Here is a 17,693-nt window from a genome sequence, read left to right on the forward strand (position 1 = left end):
TTTTTTCTCTAACAGAGAGACCAAGTTTTCTAGTCACTTAATTCATTGGCGGTAGATTCTAAAAAGAGACAAGAAAGCTCTAATGGTTTTGAAACCCTGTAAAACTAAATGTGAATGTCAATTCCTAGATAAAGTCACACGGCCAAACAGGAAAGCCGAGGCCCAGATACCAGTTCTATAATTTGATGCCCTCAAGACATTATTTGCTCTTGACTTTCATGTTTCTACTTCTTTTCACTCATTCCAAATATGTCCAGCTTTAGATGAATGCTATTTTTAGACATTAGCGTGGATATATTTAAACGTAACTTCAAGCCAACCTGCCTGAAATGTAGAACACATTTTTAAACCCCAGAGCTCCAGGAGGGGAATAGCATTGCTGGATGGCAACCTGTGTCTCAGATGACAGCAGCCTGAGGAGCCCTGGAAAGTTTCTCTCACAGCCCCTTCTTGTCGAAGAATGGCTGGCTCAGTGAGGACAGAGCCTCCCTGGAGACTGTTCCCTAGAACCAGGGTAATATGTGGGGTGGCAGGACTGGAGGCAGCGAATGCCAGTGAGTACACTGGCCAGTTTCATAGAATGGGAAATAGAAGTTGAAGAGAGTTAATTGCACCAACACCTTTTCTTTCGAGTCGTTTCTCTTTTACTCTTTCCTAAGAATGTCTATGTACATTCCTTTATTTTTTCTGTCTTTCCTGCTGTCTTCAGACAAAGCACCTGACTTCTTAATCGTATTTTCTTCTGTTGATAAAAGAGGGAGATAATCTGCTTTCATTCTGGTATTCGTCAGATATTTCTGGAACATCTCTTAAGTTCTGGGTTCTGTACAGGGTATTAAAAAGTGTAAGAGTCAACAAACAGACCCAAACTCACTGACAGAACCCCAGAGGCCACCTGGCCCCACATAGTCTATGGGAGATAAGCCCAACTGATACTTACATAAAATAATAGTATATAATAACGCATATTCTGTAATATGTGTACTGAAACATACATTCATATTTCTATGAATTATAAATGAGGAAAGAACCTATCTATGCTTAAAGTGTCCAGAAGCCTTCCTGGAGTCAAAGAAATCTAAATCAAGAGTCAGTGAGATGCACAACAGTTGGGGAGAAGTTGGGGGTGGGGGGGGGTGGTGGAAAGAGAACAAAATAGATGAATTCCCCTTTTTAAGTTCAATGTTGTTGTTGTCGTCGTTGTGGTTGTTGTTGATCCATTATTGGATTTTCTACCTGTTTGCATACAAATTTAAGATAGTGGAGACAAATTCCTAACTCTTTATACAAAAGTGGCAAGTAATTTAGAATGGGTTATTGGGCATTTGCTCCATACATCTTTATTTTTCTTCACGTGGATATGTGCCTTCACAATATTACATCCTTTTTGCCTGTTTTGACCTATTTATACAACCCAGGAAAAACTAATTTTATCCCTCTTCATTTCAGGTAATTTTTTTTCTTTTCAGATCAACCTGACGCTCGCCAATGATCTAAGGTGTGCCTTGAACCAAGCTCTTGAAGCAGACTCCATGCCCAGAGCAGTTAGCTCTCACTTCTAACAGCTTAGCATTTTCCCTGAAAAAGCCACAAAGCTATTTTAACTTTCATCTCTGGATAGTGTCCTGAATAACAAACACATTTGTTAGTAGTGTGAACAATGGCCAGTTTGCTAATTGCCTTCACTTTTCAAACACTGCCTGATTGAACTGGGCTCTGTTTTCCCGCACAGTTCAATCACTTCTGTACAGAAAAATAGATTCTCCACCTTCATGCTATACTTAATAAAAATGCTCCAAACTGGCTTGTTCCTAACACCAGTTATACAGAGACAGCCCTCCAAACTGCAGACATCAATGCTTTGTGGATCATCATAAAAGAAGGAAGGTTTTCAATGAGAAGGAAAGATACAGTTTAACTCTAAAGATAATCATCAGGGTTTTCAAAATCTCTCTCTTTTCCCATCCCCCACCCAGGCAAGCAGAGTGAGAATCAGTAACCACCCGGATGGAAACATCCTCCTGTAATAACTCTGAAGTTCAAGATTTCCCAGTTGGGGGGCGCGGGGAAGGGCACACAGTCTAGCCCAGTGCGAGTCCTCTACATTCTCTTCCATGGTTGCTCCCAGACCACAGTCTTTGACCTGAGTCCTGAGCTCCAACCCAGTCCTCACCTTTTACTCCTTCTCTGATATTTATTTTTATCACATCTGTTCTCATTTTTTGCTATTTTTTCACCCTTTCCCCAAGATTTCAACTTGATTGATTACAATGTAATCATAGCTATAGATTTGGCTTTATGACTATCAAATATGTGGTTCTTGGTTCCAAAGTTCGTGGCCTCAGGCTGCTTAGAGCATTGTTTGACCCCCAGGACTCTGTTCCTAAGACTGCCTCAGTCAAGGAGAGAGCCTTAGTATGTCTCAGGCAATCCCTAAAGTGGAAATTTATCTGGAAATAATATAACACCCTGGTTAAGATTGTGGAATCTAGAGTTAGACATACTTGGATTTAAATATCACCTCCATGAAAACACAAATTAAAATATAAAAAATAAAAATAAATAAATAAATAAATACCAGCTCCATGAATTACCACTTATGTGACATTTAGAAGTTTAGTTACAATCCTTTAGATTTAATTTATTCATTAAGTGTTGATGTTGATAGTAACTACCTTTGGGTTTGTAAGAACTAAATAAGACAAAGATAGCAAATGATTAGCCCTTAGGCAAATAGATATCATTATTAATATCATTATTAGCATTGGTGGTAGTACTGTATTAGCAATAATGAATTACAACAAAGGGCATTTAAAATTATCTTTTTTTATAATTCCCACAGTGGTTATCACATACCTCCTATAGAGTGCACATTCAGTAGACACAAGCAGATTGACTTGATATGTTCATAATTAGTGAGGCCATTTCAAAGTGGGAAAGCAATTTTTGGTGCTGACACAAATTGTGGCCATTGAAGATTTTGTTTAACATGGAAACAATACCATTACTTAACGATTGTGTTTGCTGTAGGAGTGTCACAAATATTTCATTGAAACTACAAATGAGGAAATTGTCATTTAATTTTAAAAAATTCAAACTCACTTCTCTACCTTTACAATCCTACACCTTCCCCTAAATCAGGAAGTGTCAAATGTCAATTTATATCAGAACAACTGAGGATTCCCCAAACCTGCCTCCAGATGTATATGTGTGTCATGAGCCAGGAATCTGCATTTTTAACAAGTATCCCCTATCATTCTTCTTACAGTATTGCCCAGACCTCAAACCTGAGTACAATTTTTTTGAATAGAAAAGGTCAGAAAAAAAATCAAAACCTCCTTTGCTATTATGTTTAATTGAGATATAATTGACTTATATTAATTTCAGGTGTCCAACATAGATCAATATTTACATATGCTGTGAAATAATCAGCACAGGAAGTCTGATTAATATCCATGACCACATACAGTTACAAACTATTTTTCTTGTGTTGATAACTTTTAGTTATCTGCTCTTAGTAACTTTCAAACATAAGCAGCAGTTTTGCTAACTAAAGTCACCATGCTGTACGTTTCATCCCATCATTTGTGTTACAGCTGGAAGTTTATACCTTTTGACCCCCTTCACTCACCCCATACCCCACCTCTGGCAGCCACCAAATATATTCTCTGTATCTGTAAGTTTGATTCTTTAAAACATGTTTGATTATCAAGTTTTGCAACCGAATTATCTTAGTAATTGTTAAAGTCTCTATTTAGCTCTTTGCACGTGGATGAGAGAAAAGGATTGGTACAAAGAGGTATTTTGCTGCTTCCCTTCATGTGTTAGTTTTAAATGCCTTCAAAAGGGGCGCCTGGGTGGCGCAGTCGGTTAAGCGTCCGACTTCAGCCAGGTCACGATCTCGCGGTCCGGGAGTTCGAGCCCCGCGTCGGGCTCTGGGCTGATGGCTCAGAGCCTGGAGCCTGTTTCCGATTCTGTGTCTCCCTCTCTCTCTGCCCCTCCCCCGTTCATGCTCTGTCTCTCTCTGTCCCAAAAATAAAATAAAAAAAACGTTGAAAAAAAAAATTAAAAAAAAAAAAATAAATGCCTTCAAAAAAATTTTTTTAATGTTTATTTATCTCTGAGAGAGAGACAGAATGCGAGCGGGGGAGGGGCAGAGAGAGAGAGGGAGTCACAGAATCCAAGCAGGCTGCAGGCTCTGAGCTGTCAGCCCAGAGTCTGATGCGGGACTCAAACCCACAAACGGCGAGATCATGACCTGAGCCGAAGTCAGATGCTTAACTGAGCCACCCAGATGCCCCTAAAAAGTCATTTTTGACTTCAAAAAATTGTTGCTATGACCTCCTTGGACTTGCTTCACATGTAAATCATGGGTCAGAATGGCAGTCCCTGTCATGAACAAGGCCCACGCCTTTCCCAATACATCCATTTCCTGCTATTCTATTATATCCTAAATGCATGTCCAAACCCCATGCTCAGAACCAGTTTATTATCCAGAATGTCGCATCATACTCCATGCAATTGGCTTCCATATATAAGAACATAAATTAAAAAAAAAAATGTGTCTCCACAAATTCAGAAAAAAGTTTTCTGTTTGGGCAACAAATAGGCCCCAAAGAGGATAAATGAGCAAGAGGCGATTCTGTGTCCACAGTCTATATTTTAATAACTTGTTAGACCCTTTATGTATGATACTAAATTCTCTGAAGGCCACCAGATATACACCTAGTGCTGGGTCAGATCAATGCTCTAAGGAATCTTCTGGAGCTTTCCTGAATGGTAGGAATAAAGCAGAAGCTTAGTCTTAGCTGCAGCAGAGATAAATTTAGGAAGGAGTTAATTATATTTCTCTTTTTTGATACCTCAGCCAAAAGATGCTCTAAAATATAAAGATGAATATATGTCACAAATGGGAAATGTGTGGAGATTATCCCATTCTGGGTCTCCTAGGGCAGTCACATTTCCTAAAAAATGTTCCTAAGAGGTAGGACTATATATAGTAAATAGGTTAAAGCAAAAAGACACAGGCCCATCTCATTTAGCCCTGAGGATTTGTTTGAGCTAAATGAATAAAGGCTATTAGAGCCACTGTGATGTAATCCTTATGTAGAGGAATTTCCGCATGCTGAATTTATTATATATGTAATTACATGCTCATTGATTGATGTCTTTATTATCTGGAGATTAGGTGGTATTATTCAAGTGTAGGCACAGCCAGACACAGAGCATAACCCACATTCTCCTGATATTTACCTGCCAGAGCATAACAAAGTTAAATTTTAATATCTAGCAAGCACATTAGTCACTGGGATAATACTGTTTTTTGTTTTTCATTCCTTTGGAAAGCGAATCATTTTCTGTGAATGTAAGTCTTCCCTGAGGGAAAGAAAGTAACAAAGACTACCTTAGGTAGTTAAAACAAATGGTTTGACCATTGTGGTAGACTGAATAATGGCCTCCCAAAGATGTCCACATCCTAGAGCCCCAAACCTATGTTAGCCTGTGTGGCAAAAAGGACCTTGTGGATGTGACTAAATTAAGGACTTTAAGATGGGAGATTACCCTGGATTATCCAGATGGGCCTATCTAATCATGGGGGTCTGTCTAAGAGGGAATCAAGAAGATTAAGATCAAAGAGAGGACAGAAGTAGAGGTTGGGGTGATGAGCTTTGAAGGTGGAGGATGGGGCCACAAGCCAAGAAATTCAGGATGCCTCTAGAATCTGAAAAAGACAAGGAAACAGATTCTTTCCAAGAGTTTCCAGATTGAATGCTGACCCCTTGATTTTAGGTCCACAAGACTATTTTGTACTTCTTACCTCCAGAACTGTAAGATAATACACTTATGTAGTTTTAAGCCATTGCATGTGAGGCAATTGGTCGGAGCAACAACAGGAAAGGAATGAAGCCATTGTGCTTTAAACTGAGACCTGCGCGGTCTGGTTCATAAGACAGATGTGGTTCTGGTTAACAAGCTTTATAAAGATTAATCACTATGCAAGATAATGCTAATTGAGATATGCATGTAAAGAGAAATGAGGTGAACACAGGACTGGGTAAGCAAAATGCACAAAGAGTTATTAACATGAAACCATCAGAAACACAAGATAGGGCCAAGAAGAATAAAAGTAGTTTAGAAAAAAAAAAAAAGAGACAGAGAGATAGATAAGTTTATTATAAGCATCATTGGATAGAAGTTCTCAAACTGTAACAATATGAAAAGTGAGGCACTGAGCAAATTTCCCCACTATTCCACAGCTGGTAAATGGTAACCAGAATTTTCCCCCCAGAAAGTCTGGCTTCAGGGCCTGTGCTCTTCATTTCTCTGCTCTACAATCTTCCTACTTATTTTAATGGGCAAGTGTTTTTTTTAACATGGCAAAGTCTAAAGAACTGTGTTAGGATCATTGGCTGCACAGGAGTGCTTCAGACAAAGATGGCAAACAAGGACAGGAAAGACAAGAAAGGAAGGGAAACACAGGAGGGATCGGACCCAAGAAATGTCATCGGAACAACAGAACCAGCAAACAGTCAGATGAGAGAGTAGTCAGATGACAGAGAGGAGGACAATGAAGATGCTCCAGGAAGGCAGGGGGTCAGAAGAGCAGCAATTAAAGAACACTTGAAACCCAGAGGAGCCTCTACCTCAGAGAGGATAATGAGGACAGCCCTTGTGATGGCATCCAGGAGTTCTGCTGAACTCTGCATATGGCGAATCTCTTAGAGTGGATGGTAGGAATAATTGGGAAAGCTCAGCGGATACGCATTCATGTGTGCGCCAAAAACGATGTACAATAATATTCCTAGACACACTACTGATAACAGCTCTTATACTGGAAACTACCCAAATGGCCATGAACAGTAGATGCATAAATAAATTGGGGCAGTTTTACACAATGAAATCCTAGTCAGCGATGTGAATAGAGGGTTTACAGCTATACTTGAAAATATGGTTGAATCTTATAAATATGATGATATGTGCGAGAAAGTAGAGATTGAAAAGATCTTACGATTCTATTTAAATGAGGCTCAAAAGCAAGCAAAAGTATTTAAAGTCATGAGAGCTGTTACCCTTGCAATGGGTGGGCAGTTAGTATCCAGAGGGAACACAGAGGTAGCAGACATTCAGGACAACTATCCTGGCTTTTGATCATAGATAGATGTGTTCAATTTGTGAAAATTCAATGAATTGGACACTTAACCTGTGCACTTTTCTGTATAATTTTATACTTTGATGAAAATATGAAAAAAAAGAAATATTGATCTCTGGGGTGATAGAAGATGTTGAAAAATGCATTTATGTCTGAATTGAGAAGTAATCAAACTGTGCTTACATATTTAATTCACAATGTGGATAAAGTTTTCATAGCTGGTTGAGAGGAATCAGGACCCCATGTTTTTGTTAGCTGAACTGTTCTTAACACTCTTTGCAGCGTACATGCTCACTCACTGTATAAGGAATAAATCCTTGTTGCTTGCTATTACTAATTACTAGCCACAGATCAATTTACTTATGTCTGACACAGATGACTTATTTTTTTCTGATGAATAGCTAATTCATGTCTGTGGATGGTTCAAATCACACATGTCCTAAAAATGTAATCCACACCAATTGTAAAAGAGATGGTTTTACAGCTCTATGAAATAAGCCAGTATCTGTGTTTCTCTGTCCAGTGACTTGTATGAACATTCTGTCATCTGGGTACGCATCTCTTTCCTCTCCTGTTTTGGAATAGTCACTACTTTCCTGTTGTGCTCGAGATCTCCTTGTCTAAAAAATTTTTCTTTAATAGGGTGTCACTAGGGTAGCCAATAAATATATGTGTGTGTATGTGTGTGTGAATGCATGTGTGTGTATATATATATATATATATATATATAATATAATTATATTATTATAATATTGTATGATATATAATATATATATATATAATAATAATGGGGAAACATCTATTAGGCACTATGGGTGAACACAAAACATGGTGGTATGAATGTGTCTAAGCCAACACTCAGTTCCAGCCAGTTGTAAGTTTTGCAGTGTTTAGATTTAAAAGCAAACTGGCAAAAATCTGAATGATCTAATTTTTAACTATTATCAACAAATTTAAAAAATTTTAAACTTTGTATAAGAGAGGCAAACCATATTGATGGGCAGGATTCAGCTCGCACATTAACAACTGGAGCCTTCTACAAGTGTGATTTTATTCACTCCTCACAAATGCCCTAAGAGGTGGGCATTGTACAGAAAAGGAAACTGAGGCACATAGAAGGGATGTGTGATGGTCCAGTTCACACAGCTAATAAGGGGCCAGGCCAGGGTAAAATTCAAGTCTAATTATCCAAGTTACTATTCTTTTCCCCAACGAGAAAAGTCTCATATCCTAGCACTGATATTTGACTTACCAATCAAATTGCTTTTTTACTTATAGGGAATGAAAAGGTGGAACAAATATTTGCATTATTTGCTAAGAAATTTATTTTTAAAAAATTAATTTGAAGTGCCTTACTACTAATAGAAAAGTATTACCCAGTAATGGATTCCTCATGATTATTGTGGCAACAATATTCATTATAAAGACACAACAAATAAACCATTCACCTTATCTTAGACAACTCAGTGAACACAAAGACATGGTTTAAAATTGTATCTGAATAACAAATGACAAATGTCCTCTAGTGGAACAGATTTGTGAGGAGTCAGAATCCCCTTGTTTGGGTTTGAATTGTGCGAATCTTTCCAAATTCTCAGTGCAGTCTTCCAGACCAAAGTCTTAGATCGATGTCAATTGGACCATCCAAGTTTACACCCAGTTTTCCTGAAAACACTTCCTCTTTGACAAATAAAAGAATAGGAAAACATTTATTTGGTGAACAGAAAATATAGAATTGCTAAGAAATGCTTCTTGCTTTGTTCATAATGTCTGAAACCGACATGAAATGCATCTTGTCTTTGAATAAAAGTGAACCCATTTGCAAACATAGTGAAACAGGGTAGATAAAATAAATGTGAGGAGAAAAGATGATCTATTTATTTTAAACAATTTTTTTCAGTTTTTGTTTAACATGGAAAGGAGTAAGCCACACCTGGTGCGGGTTCCAGCCCCTTCAGATTGCGGTGTTAGGACAGCTTTCATCCTTCCTAAAAATCACAAGTTTCTTTTAAAAATGGGATGCTTGTTTGCTTCACACATTGTTATGACTTTAGTATTTCAGTTATAACTTTCCATTTTTTAGGTTATTTGGTTAACATATAGGGGAAAGTGGGATCTGTGTTAATATCATTCTCCATGATTAGTATTCAGCAAGCCACGCGGGACTGTGCTGAATACAAATTTATTCTCAAAACCTGCTAACCAATGAAATACTGCTTTTTCCTTCCTTTAGCTTTACTTGTTAGTCTTTTTGACTTTTCAAACATGCTTTCCTAAAGACATTGCCATATACACCACCTTCTTTCCCATGACTCAGGCCTTGACAGTAAACCAAGAATGTTAATTATGTTCCCTTCACATTGTTTACTACATGAATTGGCTTAGACTCAAACATAAAGATATTTCATTATGAGCATAGCATCACCTTTTACTGTAGACATTCTATAGTTTCATGGATAGAGCATGTCAGGCACTAAAAAATAAAAACAGACTCTCAAAGCAGCTGATACTTGCTTAGTATTTTCCCCTGAGAGAAATCGTCAATATATTCACCATTTCAAAGCTAGTAACTATATTGGGAGCTGAAATGCTGAAAGGAAAAAAAAAAAAGTATATAGTTTAATGTTTCGTAAGATATTACACAATATTATAATTTATAATACATATTATATATGTACATATATAAAAATAAATCTATAAATAAACTGATGAAATAAAAAGACTATAAAACTGGGTTTTTTAAAAATGTTTTATTTATTTTTGAGAGAGAGGAAGTGAATGGGGAAAGGCAGGGAGAGAGGGAGACAGAGGATCAGAAGCAGGCTCTGAGCTGACAACACTGAGCCTGATGCAGGGCTCAAACTCTGGAACCATGACATCATGACCTGAACTGAAGTCAGATGTTCAATTGACTGAGCCACCCAGGTGCCCTGTAAAACTCTTTTAAATGCATGTGTATCTTGCTTAGATTTCTGTTTAAAGTAGAAATTAACACACTTTTCTACAGCTTGGGAAACTGAATAAATATAAGGCAGGTAACACAGATTATTTCTGAGAACGCGTTACATGACTATTTCATATAGCTTTTAATCTGACATATGTCAATTTAAAAAAGCAATGAGATAGGGAATGATCCTCTTTAAGGGCAAATTGTAAAAATATTTCTTTTATTAAAAGAGGTGTGCAACACTTGCAGAATCAAAGGCCATTCTAGAGGGCTCCTTTCCACCGTCATCCTTAGCCAATACTGAATTTTGTGGTGTTTCAAATGTTGATCATACACCCAAACAATGTGCCAAATGCTATGCTGTGTCCATAGGGCAATTGTAATGGTAAACGGTAGTCCCCACCCTTAATGAAATCCCTTATCCAAATGGGAAACACGATTGTAAATAAAAAAGTAGACCCCTCATGGTGGGGGGAGGTGCTGAGTGCATCACCGTCCAATCTGTGAATTCCAAATTCGACCCTCCCATGTGGTAGGAGTTGCCTACAAATCCTATCACAGCAGCACATGCCACGGGAAGCAGCTGCAAACATTAATCATTTAAACATCGACATGCCAGCTCCATGTCAGAGTTTCAAGACAAATTAAATTTGTGCTTCTAGCTCCTTTTATCCTTGGCTTTTGCTCCAAATTCAGTGCCCACTTCCAATATTGTATCCTTATTGACCCTTTGGGCGATTGCTGATTCTAATCTCTCCTACTAACCTTTTCGTCCTGTTGATTAGAATACTCCTGATATATTCGGACTAACAACTGCCATTTTTTTTTTCAAATATCATCTTCCAGGGTGACATCTGTCAGCTTTGTTCGGTGTGACCTGCACTAAACACAAACTTGCTGTAGTAGTAATTTTGACTCGTCAAGTTCATTAATCTTTGCCTTATGATTCGTGAAAGAGGGCGTAGTGTTGATTTATAAAATCCTTTCCCACCACACTGCCTCAAAGACTTTGATCGTTGGAGCCCTTCTTCTTTGTTCTTATTTTTCAAATTGGCTAGACCTCCATTCTTCAATATGAATTTTAAAATAAGTTTGCCATTTTATTCAAAAATATCTTTCTGGAATTTTATTGAATGTATAAGCCAACGTTGGGAGAACTGACATCTTTGTAGGCTGACATTATAGAATTGACATCTTTACAGGTCTTTGCAAATATAAACAATGTATAGCTCTCCATTTATTCAAATTTCTTACCAATGTCCTGTAATAGAGCTTAAATATTTCCTTTCTATGGTTCTTTTATTGTCTTTGTTAAGTTTATTGCTAAATATTGTAGCACATTGAGAATGTTATCTTATTTTTGTTTATAATTTCTCCTGGATTATTACTGTGAAAAGAACACTATCAATTTCTATCTATATTATCTTTGGCAACCCTGCTAACTCTCTTATTAATTCTAATAATTTGTGATTTTTAATGGTTCTATGCAGATGATTAAGTCATCTACAAATAATAACAGTTTTATCTTTTCTCTTCCTGAGTTTGAAACATTTAGTGCTTTAATTGGACAGACTCTTAAAAATTATGTTGAACAATAATGGCAATACAAGGTCCTTCACCTTTTTCTGGATTTTAAAATGCATCTAAAGTTTCTCTCATATTTGATGTTTATCTAAGTTTTGGATGTCCAGCTTTTATGAATGACAGTAGTTCCCTTTTCAAAATCATTTTCTGAGAGTCTCTGATACAAATTGTTTGACGTTTAATGCTGTTTAATGCTGTTTATGTAGCAGATGTGAATTTTCTCTTCAATCCCTCATATGGTCATCAGAGCCAGGACTAAAGAAGGCAAACCGAGAGTGTAGGGCACAAAATGTAAGCAAGTTCTCAGCCTGGGAGTGCTTAAATAGTACACCGTAGATCCCTCACATACCTCACTTGGGCCCAATCCTGGAGGTGATTAACATAAACAGATCTTCTAATGCTAAACTTTCTTTGCACTCCTTGAAGAAGCCCTAATTGATCATGATGTATTTTAATATTTTATTAAATTCAGTTAGTTAATATTTTAGTTAAAATGTTTACATCTATTATCATAAATGAAGTGACCTGATAATTATCTCTCTTTTATAGTCCTCATCCAGTTTTGGAATTCTAGCATCTTAAAAAGAAAGGGATAATTTACTTTTTATTCATATTTTTGGAAGAATTTGTACATGACTAGTATCTGTGCTTCTAGTCCTTTCTAACTGTGGAAAATGCTATGCAAGATGAGTTTGTACAAGTCATTTTCTCTCTCTAAACTTCAATTTTCATCATCTGTAAAATGAAGACCATGAAACCTGTCCAGTAGATTTGTGAAGAAGATAAAAGGGAATTTCTTAAAAGTACAGAGCAGTGAGCCTGACACAAAACAGGTGCTTCTCTAGGTTTACATTATACCGTTGATTATTTTCCAGAATCTACTTTCATTTAATTTGTGCTATACCACCTGTGTTCTCTTCCGTTTCCAGTCACAGTCCAGCCTTAACTCTTTATGACTAATTCCTCCATGTTGGAATGTGGTCAAATAATATTTTTGAAAAATTAACCAATGTGCTTCCCATCTTATAGATTTCTTGTTACTTCGTGATCCTTCTTTTCACGCAGATGTTTAGAGAGGTCTATGGGCATTGCCTCAAGGAAAGGTGGAAATGCTAACAGATAAAATAAAGGAATAGATTACATTTTTTCTTTCAAAAATCTAGATTTTTCTAGAGAAAAGAAGTATACGTGTAAAATATATGGAAGAATTGGGACAAAAGATGGATTTACTCTGAATAAGAATCAGGATACACTACCCTCCCCAAACAAAAACCACCCTGGTGAGGTAGAAGAAAGGATTGAAAGAGTTAACAAGGGGTGGAATGGTGGTATAAGCCATGGAGGTATGGGTTGGGCTGGAGCCGGCCCCTTTCTGGCATCAGTTTGGGGGATACAGATATGCAAGTCACCTGAGATAATTTTGGAGATTCCAGTGCAGGGGAAACCTATGCTCCCTTTCACAGACCCAGTTCAGGGTAATAGCAAGATGTCTGAATAGAAATGGCTGTGTGGACTGTCCAGGCACGAGGCACTGACAGCTTCAAAATCTGCCCACTGCTCCATTGTGACACAGGCACAGCAGAGGTGTGCAAGCATCCAAAACGAACATGGAAAGAACGGGAGAGCCATAGGTGGTCAAACCAAATTTCCTAATCCCAGGGTAGTCTGGATTTGGGAAATGACTCCAAATCCCAAGAAGGTTCTGAGAGTTAAAGGAGAGAGGGCTGGATCCAAAGGAACCTGGCTATGGGGATTGAGCCTGGTTATTAAGACCAGCTCAGGAAGGACCTGCCTGGATCAGCACCCAAAGACAGGCCGGGATGAAGCCATCCTAGTGGGCGCCAGCTTGGAGAGTTGACGGCCCACCCTCTGTGTTTCCTTTGAAGCACGGATATTGCGACACGAGCCCTCCAGGAATTAGACAGCACTCCAAGAAATAGGCAAGAGAGAAAGAACTGACCAAAATAAATTTCTACCACGGAAAGGGCAAAGAGGAGGAATCCAGACTTGATGGAGCCGAAGGTTCTATCAACTGGTCAGATGGAGGATTTATAGTGGAAATTGTGTTCTGTGTGGAAACCTGAAGTTATGTTTCTTGCCCACCTGAGCTCGGGAACTGAAGGTCCTACCCACTACACACCTGTGTCTCCAAATTAAGGGAAAAAAGGCTTGTCAAAGATGTGGCGATGTGCTTACTAGTTGTTATGATCTCTAACAAATTACTTAAACTTACTTTGCCTCAGTCTCCACATCTGTAGATGAGAGTATGGGCTTTATTGTAGCTTGTTTAATAATGAAATGAAATAATACATGTTTCACAGTGACTAGTGAATAATTAGTATTCAGTGTTTATCATCTAGCTTCCTAACTCCAACTCCAGAGAGAAAACCCAGGGAAAAGAGCTATGGGAATTGAACAGGAAAACAAAGGGCTGGGTGAAGGTGTTTGTCAGAAGATTATTAATGCTGTTCCCACTCATTATGAGATGGGCTGTGTAGTTCCCAGGTAGGCCCTGCAATCAGCAAAATTTGCAGTTTGACACTCACTACGATTAGCAAGGCCAGGCCTGTTGATTAGCCACAATTCCAACATCTTACCAGCCTTTTTGGTCCTCATTTGTAGCATCTGAGGTATCGGCTGTTTAAAACCATGCCATTGCTATCTTCTCCAAAGGATACCCACCATATTGGTTGTTCATCTAAAGGAAAGAAGAAAACCTCCCAGGTCTATCCTAGTGACAATAGGTATTTCCTATAATGTGCCATCACAAATTTCGTCACATGAAAACCAGAACTGGGTTTGTGTGCTCACTTTTTTTTGTCCCTCTGAGATTCTGAACAGAAAAATTATAGGAAGTTGGCCTGACTTTGTTTTCTTCTTTGTGCCATGTGGCATTTGTGGTTCATTATAATGCCTGTAGTTAAATGTCATGTAATATTCACTCACTTGTGTTCAGAATTTTATCAGTGGAGATTTATTTATCTATATCCTCTATGGTATTCCAATGTTAAGAGTTCCCTCTGGAAATGTGGTAGAAAAACGATTTGCTCTTACCTGCCTAATACCTTGTGAGAATTTGTGAATGGCAGTATGGAAGACTGTCCTGGAACCACTAAGCAGTGCAGCCTTGGGCAGTGTCTGAGGGTTTTGGCTTTCTCATCCATAAAACAAAGTATGAAGCAAAGTCATTTCTGGTGATGATGCCAGCAGGCTGGGTCCAAGGACCCAGAGGGGGTCCTGCAGGACCCGCCAAGAGGGTACGTGGCTTTCTTGCAGGGTGGAAATCAAATGCAAGCCAGCAGGAGGTGAAAGCAGAGCTTACTGAAGATATATGAAATAGACACTCAGAAGATCTGGGAGATTTGGAAAAGGAAGGGATCTCATCTTTGTCTAGGGTTTGGGGCTTATGGTGTCCCGGTGGATGCATCCTCTCAGGCATCCAGGAACCAGTTAGAACAAAGATGAGGACCCAGGTGCTATTTCTTGGAGCCAAGGGCACCTTGGTGTAGAGATGTCTAGCTTAGGTGGTCTGGAATTTGCATATGATAGGTTCGTCCTATCATTCTCAACTGGTCCTTCCTTAGATGCTATTTATTTTAGAGAATCATTAGCTCCTTGTCCCTCACAGGGAGGACACATGCCATCTGTATTACAAGGCATATGTAAAGTGGGGTTGGGGTGCAGGTCCTAGTGAGAACAGAAACAAGAAAAGGAGCAAAAAGCAGATTTTTATGGAGTCCTTCAGTTTCCCTGTCTCAGTAACATGGGACATATATCATACATTTTCTGGAATAGACTCAATTTCAAACATCCTGTCCCTCTGTTCTCACCAGTGATTTCCTTCCTTTCAGACCAAGAATTCAAAGAAGAAACTCAATTTACTCTAAAGATTATTGCTGATCAAAATTTCTGATACTGTGCGATTCCAGAAAATGATGTGCCTTGGGAAGAGAAAATATGAAAAGCATGTTGGGGGTAAAGGGAGAAAGTTAGAAGGAAAAACATTTCAGAAGAGAAAAATGAACAGTAGAAAGGAAACGAGGAAGATACCAAAGACAACTTCCACTTCCTCACAATTTTGCGTAGACTTTTCCTGGTTACTCCGCAGCAGATATGAGCAGATAAATGCTTATTGACTTCAAGTTCAGGGCAACAAGATCCTTTCTATTTCCTTGTACATTAAAATCTAAACGCTTTGGTAACTACTTTAAATACAAGCAGGAGTATTTAGTGGTCTCAGAATCAATGGTACATTCGAGATGCCCATGAAAAAGTATGGCCGCCATTAAATGAAACACAGTCTATAAACAATCACCGTGTGTCTGGTTCTGTGCTTGTCGCTGGGACAACAGGGATGAGTGAAGCCGGGTCTCTGTTCTTAAAGATCTCATAGTCTAGGGGAAGAAACAGATTTATAAGTAAGTACAACAGAAATATAAATAAACCTCCAAGCAGCTCATAGGAAGTGAGTAATTCTTAGAGGGAAATTTTACAAAGGGATTCCTAGATAAGGGGATATTTGAGCCTAATTCAGAAGATGAGTAACAGTCTCTCTGGAGAGATGAAACAGAATATTGGTAGAAATAACAGTCCGGGTAAGTGCACTTAAGACATGGTACGGAAATGACATCTAGGATACTACAAGAGGCTTGATATTTTAGAGCATAACGTGCAAGATGGGGCAGTGTGGTGGGAGGCCATAGGGAATGTAAGCTGGGTAGGTCATGAATGGGTAAGAGTTGAATGTCAGGAACCTCTTACCACATTTGAAGTAGACCTAAATGCCTATGAGGCATCAGTGAAGCATTTGAAGCAGAAGAAAATAGGACTGGTTTTGCCAACGGGGTTGTGAGTAGATGCAGAGATGAGTGGGTAACAGGTAGAGGGAGATGTTTCTGGGTATATACATAAGCTGAGAGATAAGAGGATCTTATCAGAGGCAGTAGTAGTGGGAAGGAAAACAATAGCTTAACTTAAGAGATGGTCAAGAAAGAGTCAGCAGAATCTGGTGATGCCTGATATGGGGCTCAGAAAGACTTCAGTTCTGTGGCCCATGTAAATGAATGGATTTTGGTATCATCAGTTGAGAAGGAAAAATAAGGAGAGGGGGCATATTGAATTTGGAGGGCCAGTAGACATCCAGATATGCAGAGATAATTAGAGAATGGCCCTACAGAGCTTAGGAGAAACAATTGGTATCAAGATATGGATAGCACCAAATTCTATCACTTTTTTACTTAATGCCTGCCACATAATGGTCACTAAACTAGACACCCAGTGGATAAGATCAAAAATGTCCCTACCCCCAAAGGTATTAGAATCTAGGGGATTTAAATAGGGGATTTATGAGAAGGCAAATGTAGCAGAAGATACTCACGCTATTGGAGGAAATACAAGGTATGACGAGAACATAGGAAGGGTTCCTTACAGAGTTTGGTCTCCAGGTGGCATGGGGGTGGGGGAGGGGAATGGGGCAGGCAGCCTAGGAAAAAAGAAAATGAAGACAAGACCTGAGGAGTTAGTAGAAATGGAAACGTTAGTAAAGGAGGGAAGAAAAGAACTTTCTAAGCAGTGGAAGCTTTGTGTGCAATGACCAGAAAGCAGGAGTGAGCATGGCAGTCTTGAAGAAGACGAAGAAGTTCCATTGGCTGGAGTGTCAGGTCTAAGAGCAGAATGGCAGGAGCCGAGACTGGGAAAATTAGCTCAGGCACAATCATGGGGAAAACCTGCTTTATAGAGTTTAAACTTTATCCAGTGTGCAAAACTTTGTCCCTCATGCAACTGACGGGATTTTTAGCAGGGTAGTGATATGATTAGATTTGTATTCTAAAAACCCACTCCAGCTACCATGTGGAAAAGGAGATGTTAATTAAAATAGTGAACCTGCATGTGATTACCTAGGGCAAAGACCACAATTCAATCCAACCTGCTAATGTGCTTTGGCCCGTGGAGTGCTTTGTTTCCCCTTTCCGAATTAGTTGGCAAGCATTTAAAAATTGGAAGATCTCACAT

The 17,693-nt window shown here is 38.7% G+C and overlaps 1 long non-coding RNA gene across 1 annotated transcript in view; it reads right to left on the reverse strand.

Moving 5' to 3' along the window:
- Positions 1-17,693, reverse strand: part of LOC102902128 — a 44,629-nt gene that overhangs the window by 11,454 nt on the left and 15,482 nt on the right. The window lies entirely within an intron of this gene.

Source organism: Felis catus, chromosome C2 (assembly GCF_018350175.1).
Source record: "Felis catus isolate Fca126 chromosome C2, F.catus_Fca126_mat1.0, whole genome shotgun sequence".
In the NCBI taxonomy this organism is placed as follows: domain Eukaryota; kingdom Metazoa; phylum Chordata; class Mammalia; order Carnivora; family Felidae; genus Felis; species Felis catus.